The 7,256-nt window shown below is 45.3% G+C and overlaps 1 long non-coding RNA gene, 5 other non-coding genes and 1 pseudogene across 8 annotated transcripts in view; 1 reads left to right on the top strand and 6 right to left on the bottom strand.

Annotated features, from left to right (window-relative positions):
* Positions 1-4,171, top strand: part of LOC105887861 — a 5,760-nt pseudogene extending 1,589 nt beyond the window's left edge.
* Positions 4,172-4,640: 469 nt separating this feature from the next.
* Positions 4,641-7,256, bottom strand: part of LOC105887866 — a 4,274-nt gene continuing 1,658 nt past the window's right edge. For all 3 annotated transcript variants that reach the window (XR_002775479.1, XR_002775478.1, XR_002775480.1), the window contains 6 exons: positions 6,752-6,798; positions 6,543-6,577; positions 6,294-6,333; positions 5,901-5,939; positions 5,637-5,667; positions 4,641-4,910 (listed from right to left, as the gene is read on the bottom strand). This is a non-coding gene — a long non-coding RNA (uncharacterized LOC105887866). The remainder of the gene's footprint in view (positions 4,911-5,636; positions 5,668-5,900; positions 5,940-6,293; positions 6,334-6,542; positions 6,578-6,751; positions 6,799-7,256) is intronic.
* Positions 5,736-5,861, bottom strand: LOC111728116. Its single transcript, XR_002775508.1, has one exon. It is a non-coding gene; the product is annotated as a small nucleolar RNA SNORD22 (small nucleolar RNA).
* Positions 6,127-6,195, bottom strand: LOC111728115. Its single transcript, XR_002775507.1, has one exon. It is a non-coding gene; the product is annotated as a small nucleolar RNA SNORD31 (small nucleolar RNA).
* LOC111728114 lies at positions 6,405-6,474 on the bottom strand. Its single transcript, XR_002775506.1, has one exon. It is a non-coding gene; the product is annotated as a small nucleolar RNA SNORD30 (small nucleolar RNA).
* LOC111728108 lies at positions 6,649-6,713 on the bottom strand. The gene has a single exon (XR_002775502.1). It is a non-coding gene; the product is annotated as a small nucleolar RNA SNORD29 (small nucleolar RNA).
* On the bottom strand, positions 6,914-7,035 carry LOC111728117. Its single transcript, XR_002775509.1, has one exon. It is a non-coding gene; the product is annotated as a small nucleolar RNA SNORD22 (small nucleolar RNA).

Genomic DNA, 7,256 nt, shown 5'->3' with positions numbered 1-7,256 from the left:
TGGCGGGTCCGGGCTGGGGATTCGAACCCGCCACCTTAGGTGTATGTGGCTGGCGCCTTAGCCGGTTGAGCTATAGGTGCCGAGCCAAAAAAAAGAGTTTTACTAAGGCTAGTCCTGAACTCCAGAGCTCAAGTAGTCACCGTTTCAGCCTCCCAGGATGGTAGAATTACAGGTGTGAGCCACTACGCCTGGCTTGGTCTGTGCTATTAGATACGAAAAGAGGGTGGTGCCTGTGGCTCAGTGTGTAAGGTGCCAGCTCCATATACCCAGGGTGGCGGGGTTGAACCTGGCCCCACCCAGCTAAAACAGCAGTGACAACTGCAACAAAAATAGCTGGAAGTTGTAGCAGGCGCCTTTAGTCCCAGCTACTCAGGAGGCTGAGGCAAGAGAATTGCCTAAGCCCAAGAGCTGGAGGTTGCTGTCAGCTGTGACACCACGGCACTCTACTGAACGCAACAAAGTGAGACTCTATCTTGCTAAAGAAAAAAAAAGAGCCACTTCAGGAATGATTCAAATAATTAACAAGACATGTGACTTCATTTTGGGGTGTAATAGGCACAAGACAAAGAAACACGGGAGGAGAGCCGCCGTGGCTAACGCATGTAATCCTAGCACTCTGGGAGGCCCAGATTGGTGGATTGCGTGAGCTCAGGAGTTGGAGATCAGCCTGAGCAAGAATAAGACCCATCTCTACTAAAAATATAAAAATTAGCCTGGAGTTGTGGTGAGTGCCTGTAGTTCCATCTATTGGCAAGCTGAGGCAGGAGGAGAATCGCTTGAGCCCAAGACTTTGAGGTTGCCATGAGCTCTGATGATGCCACAGCAGTCTACCCAGGGTGACAGAGTGAGACCCTGTCTAAAAGAAAAAAAAAATTATGTTAGTAGGAATGAAGCATCTTGTTCTTTTGCTCAGGACCACATCACAGGTAGGATGGCTATGTGTCTTGGACTTTCTGGACTTCAGACTGCCAGAAAACTCTGCAGCCACTGACAAGACCACAAGTAGCATGAAAAACAGCACAAGAAAACCCATTTGGGTACAGCCTTGAAGGACAACCCTTTCGTAGGTGCTTCTCATGCAAAGGAAATTGTGCTGGAAAAAGTAGGAGTTGAGGTGAAATAGCCAAATTCTGCCAACACAAAATGTCAGGGTCCTGCTGATAATGAACAGCAAGGCTGGGCTCACTAGCACTGTGGGAGACTGAGGCGGAAAGATTCTTGATCTTAAGAATTCCACAGGCTTGGCGCCTGTGGCTCAAGTGGCTAAGGCGCCAGCCACATACACCCAAGGTGGCGGGTTCAAATCGAGCCCAGCCCGCGAAACAACAATAATGGCTGCAACCAAAAAATAGCCAGGCGTTGTGGCAGGAGCCTGTTGCCCCAGCTACATGGGAGGCTGAGGCAGGAGACTGGCTTGAGCCCAGGAGATGGAGGTTGCTGTGAACTGTGATGTCACAGCACTCTACCCAGGGGGATAGCTTGAGGCTCTGTGTCAAAAAAAGAAAAAAGAAAAAAAAAAAAGAATTCCAGACCAGCCTGAACAGGAGCAAGACTCTATCTCTACCAAAAATAGAAAAAAAGAAAAGAAAAAGAAAAATTAGTGGTATCCTCTCAGTGCCTGTAGCCCCAGCTTCTGGGAGGCTGAGGCAGGAGGATGACTTAAACCCAGGAGATTGAGGTTACTGAGAGCTAGGCTAACAAGCTAACACCCAGGCAACAAAGTGAGACTCTTACGAAAAAAACCAAAACCAAACACAGGTCAGGCACTGTGGCTCACGCCTGTAGGACTAAGTGGTGGATTGCCCCAGTTCCAGACAAGCCTGAGCAAGAGTGAGACTTAGTCTCTAAAAAATAGCCCAGCGTCGTGGCAGGCACCTGTAGTTCCAGCTACTCAGGAGGCTGAGGCAAGAGAGTCACTTGAGCCCAAGTGTTTGAGGTTGCTGTGATGCCATGGCACTTTACCAAGGGTGACAAAGTGAGACTCTCTCTCAAAAAAAAAAAAAAAAAAAGGAAAAAAGGAAAGGACGGCTCACTCTTGGAATCCTAGCTCTTTGGAAAGCAAAAGTGGGTGGATCTCCTGAGGTCAGGAGTTTGAGACCAGCCTGAGCAAGAGTGAAACCCTCTCTCTACTAAAAAATAGAAAAAATTAGCCAGGTGTGTGGCAGGCATCTGTAGTCTTAACTACTGGGGAGGCTGAGGCAAGAGGATGGCTTGACACTAAGACCTTGAAGTTGCTGTGTTGTGAGCTACAATGACACAGCACTCTGCCCAGGGCAACAGAGTAAGATTGTCTGTGGGGGGCGGGGGAGGGGAAGAAAGCCAGAATATCACAGTACAGACTTTGCACCCAGTGATGGTTGCTTGAACTGTATTGAGGAAAATGAAGTTTTATGGTTTCTGGATTTGGCTGAAAAGTTCCAGCTATTGGTGACATATCTGGAGCAGCTTTACAGTTGTCAAAATAGCCAACATCTCTGTTTTTGGCCTTATAGGATAGAAAGAGTAAGACCGTAACTTGTTCTTTTTTAGGCAGCCTCACTTTGTTGCCCTCAGTAGAGTACCCTCACATCACAACTCACAGCAACCTCAAACTCTTGGGCTTAACTAATTCTCTTGTCTCAGCCTCCCAAATAGTTGGGACTACAAGCACCTGCCACAGTGCCTGGCTATTTTTTGAGATGGGGTCTTGTATCTGTGAACTCAGGCAATCCTGTCTCAGTCTCCCCAGTGCTGGGATTACAGGTGTGAACCGCTGTGCCTGGCCCAAGACTGTAACATTTTGATGGTGAAAACACAGTAGTAATAAATGTACCCTACTTTGCATTGAGCCTAATAAAACACTGCTTTATTTGAACAGAATTACCTTTCCCTAAAGCAGTTTTCAACCTGTGGGTCGTTGATTCCTGAGGTCAAATGACCCTTTCACAACTAAGACTATTGGAAAACACATTTTCACACTCATGAAGTAGCAACAAAAATAATTTTATGGTTGGGGGTCACATAAGGAACTGTATTAAAGGGTCGTGGCATTAGGATGGTTGAGAACCACTGCCCTAAAAGCCTTATAGCTCTGTATTTCCCCTTGTTTTGTCAAACTAAGGATCTACTCCGCTGTAGTCTCCCTTGTACACTTTAGGACATAGCTGATATTTTAGGCTGATGGGGTTGGATCTGTGGTCTCCCATGTACCCTTTGGCAAACCCGTTCTAAATATATTTTTCTCTTAAATTAGGATTTTAAAGAGTGCATACTGTGCTAGATGTGGTAATTCTAGCACCCTGGGAGGCCCAGCTGGGTGGATTGCTTCCAGACCAGCCGAAGAAATCCACTCTAAAAATAGCCAGGCATAGATAGTGCCAGGTATCTCCAGTCCCAACTACTTGGGAGGCTAAGTGAACAGATTTCACTTGAGCCCAGGAGTTTGAGGTTGCTATAAGCTATGCTGCTATGGCACTCTGAAGTGAAACCGTCTCAAAAGTCTGCTAAGATGTTACTCAAAGCCTACTAGGATTTCATTTGAGATGTCTTGAGTGGGGGTGTATATATATATAAAAACACAATTCCCTGAAGAATGTGATTAAGCTACTTAAATGATGCTTCTCCAGGCTAGGTTGTCCCAGAAATTGGTACAGTAAGCTGGGGAATGCCCAGTTAAATTCTGGGTGTTGGCTCAGCGCCTGTGTCTCAAGTGGCTAAGGTGCCAGTCACATACACCTAAGGTGGTGGGTTCGAATCCAGCCCGGGCCTGCCGAATGACGACTGCTGCAACCAAATAGCCAGGCGCCTGTGGTCCCAGCTACCTGTGAGGCAGAGGCAGGAGACTCACTTGAACCCAGGAGTTGGAGGTTGTTATGAGCTGTGCTGCCACAACACTCTACCCAGGGGGACAGCTTGAGGCTGTCTCAAAATTAAAAAAGAAAAAAAAAAAAATTCTGGATATTAAGTCTAGGGTGACCAGACGTCCCGATTTTTGGAAAAAATGCCCGAATGGGCTGGAGAACAAGGGAATATACAGTTTTCGGCCGCCATATGGCTATTTATAATGTTAAACTGTAATAAATTGTTTAAGAGCAATTATTGAGAACTGCTTATCAAAGTTTGCATTGTCAGGCCCTGCCCCGCGCCATCCCCCCCCCCACCACGCCATGTTGTCCCGCCTTACAGATGTTAGGATCTGGTCACCCTAGTCATCACATGCATGACTTGAGTCCAGCCCTACCCAACCAAATGGATGAAACACAGTAAAGTTCAAAAAAGGCAACTTTCTTATGAAGACTAAAACTATTGTATATTTACTCAAAGAGCTAGGTTGTACAATATTTAAGAGAATTCAATTTCTGATAGTCTCTTAAGTTATTGACTTGAAAAGTTGAGGATCTAAATGTAGAAAAGGAGAGCTTGGGTGACACCTGTGGCTCAGTGGGTAAGAGCGCTGGACCCATATATTGAAGTATGGTGGGTTCAAACCCAGCACCAGCCAAACTGCAACAAATACCTGGGCATCTACAGTCCCAGCTACTTTGGAGGCTGAGGCAAGAGAAACACCTAAGTCAGGAACTGGAGGTCCCTGTGAGGGGTGATGCCACAGCACTCTACCGAGGGCAATAAAGTGAGACTGTCTCTAAACACACACACACACACACACAAAAGGAGAGAGCTTTATTCCTGCACATCACCTATAATCCATACTCAGGGGCAGAAATGAATGCTGAGATGTATTACAACTAGATCCCAGAAGGTCAATCAGGGGCATGAAGATACTCAAATGCATAGCAGTCCATAGTTGGTATCTCAGGAGGAATATTGCTAGATCAGTCCATTGCCCAATTAAAGCTGTAGTGAGGGAGTCTGGTGTTCGTGACTTACAACTGTCTCACTGCTGCTTATGTCCACTGCCAGTGCTTGTTTAGCTGGTAGAGAAAAAAGAAAATCTTTTTGGTGGTTGGAATATAATTTATTATTTAAATATAAGGGTATCCAAATGGGTAATCCTGGTAGGGGCTTAGGCAGTTCACAATTTTGTGTCTTACTGCCACAAAGAACCCATTCTTTTTTTTTCTTTTTAAGACGGAGCCTCAAGCTATCTCCCTGGGTAGAGTGCCATGGCATCACAGCTCACAGCAACCTCCAACTCCTGGGCTCAAGCGAGTCTCCTGCCTCAGCCTCCCAAGCAGCTAGGACCACAGGCGCCCACCACAACGCCTGGCCATTTTTTGGTTGCAGCCGTCATTGTTGTTTGGCGGGCCTGGGCTGGAGATTTGAACCCGCCACCTTAGGTGTATGTGGCTGGCGCCTTAGCCGCTTGAGCCACAGGCGCTGAGCCAAAGAAGCCATTCTGTCACGTGATCTCTATGTCAATTATCGGTCAGTTATTGTGTAGGAGAGAGGACAAGGCATATTTGATTTATCCTGTGATGGTATGGCTTCTCCTGGGTTCCCCTGAACAAAAGATCAAATAAATAATCCCCCTGGGTCTATTCAGTAAGTTGGGGAGATTAGAATTCCATTTTTTAGTACTTATCTCTTACTGGATGGGAAAGCATAAATACATACCTAAACCACTGTGACAAGTTTAGAGGCTTAATCTAGTGTTAATCTACTGAGTACTAAGCACCAATAAATAGGTGGATACCTACCATATATATACACCTTGTTCTTTCCTCAGACCTAGAAAATACAAACAAATGTTTCAACAACGATAACTCTTCCTACATCCTTGTACAGAAATTCTTATGGTCCCTCAGACAGTTCCTTCTGGAACCAACTTTCCTCTTCTCCCCCAGCTAGCCCCAGTGGGTTCACCTTCACAGGCTCTGGAGCTAAGACAGGAAGTAAGACATGTGAATGTTTCTTCATTGGGAAATTTTAGCTTGGTTCGCCTTACATTTACATTTACTCACCTCTAATTTCAGAGTAGGGTTGAAGAGGGCTAAGCTTCCCTGCAAAGTAAAGAAATTAAGAATTAAGTCTCTCCCTGTTGTATGGAAGATATACTTGTACATGTCATATAATTTTCAAGGCACATTAATTTATAGACACCACTAGGTAAGCTAGTCCAAACAACTTTCTGGGTTGACAGTAAAGCCTACTCAATTTCTCATTTTTAGAACTTAATAGCAGAAAAAGCTCAGTTCAGAAAATACCTTTCAGTCACAGTTATCAGACTGGGGCGGTATTCAACTCATCACCGGTGAGCAGGAACTTAGGATAAGTAGTTCCAGAAGGACCAAAGACAGACTTTGAATTAAACCAGGGCTATCTTTAACTTACTTAAGTGCTGCAAAAACACTTACCTCTCAGATGTATTCTTGGGCTCTTAATAAGATGCTAGACCTAAAACAAACAAGATCAAATCAGTAATGCTTATGTCCTGCACTAAGTATTCTCATTAAACCATCATTTGTAGAGATCAGATTTCCAAGTCTCAACAGCAAGCCATCAGCCGAACGAGATTCCATGTAAGTCATCACATGCAGGCCTAAAAAGGCATTTTTTCCTACTCAATATGCTGCATGCACTGAATGTATATTGAAATTACTGACCTTTGAGCCAACAAGTAGGTTTCTGGTAACAGTACCTGGGGAAAAGCAAAGTTGTGGGCCAAATGTTCCTTTAATGTGGTACCTCCCCTCTCTCCTGTTCTCTCTAGTTTCTCAGGTGTTCGTGTATTTTCACTGTCAATCATAGTGAGCTAGTTTGATTCATCACAGAAACCGACTACTTGGTGGCACAAATCACAAGAAAAACTAACCTCTCAACTCCAAAGGCTTCCCAATGGCATTCAGAAACAAGATGGTCCTGAATTTAAAAAAGAATCACTTAATTGGCAAAGTATCCAAAATGACCATAGCTATTCCATGCCAATGGACAGGTGAAGAAAAGCTAAAGCAAGTGCTACCTATAGGTATTTGGCATACCTCAGACAGTTCCTTACGGAGTAAGTTCTCATCCCCTCCCAGTTACCCCAGTGCATTCTTTATTACTGACTCTGGGGCTACAACATAGGGTAGGACAGGATGCTTGCTCACATTGGCACTGGACCCTGGCAACTACAAGGAGTCTGATCCTGGGTGAATCTGTGGGCATCTAGGAGAAATAATGGGAGGTCAAGAGAAATTACTTGGCTTGGCGCCCGTGGCTCAAGTGGCTAAGGCGCCAGCCATATACACCTAAGGTGGCAGGTTCAAATCCAGCCCGGGCCACCAAACAACGATGGCTGCAACCAAAAAAAAAAATAGCCAGGTGTTGTGGCTGGC

The sequence above is a fragment of the Otolemur garnettii genome, unplaced genomic scaffold (genome assembly GCF_000181295.1).
Source record: "Otolemur garnettii isolate 467f Iridium unplaced genomic scaffold, OtoGar3 scaffold00140, whole genome shotgun sequence".
NCBI lineage: Eukaryota > Metazoa > Chordata > Mammalia > Primates > Galagidae > Otolemur > Otolemur garnettii.
The sequence above is the reverse complement of the archived record's forward strand: the minus strand, read 5'-3'. Positions and strand labels throughout refer to the sequence as shown.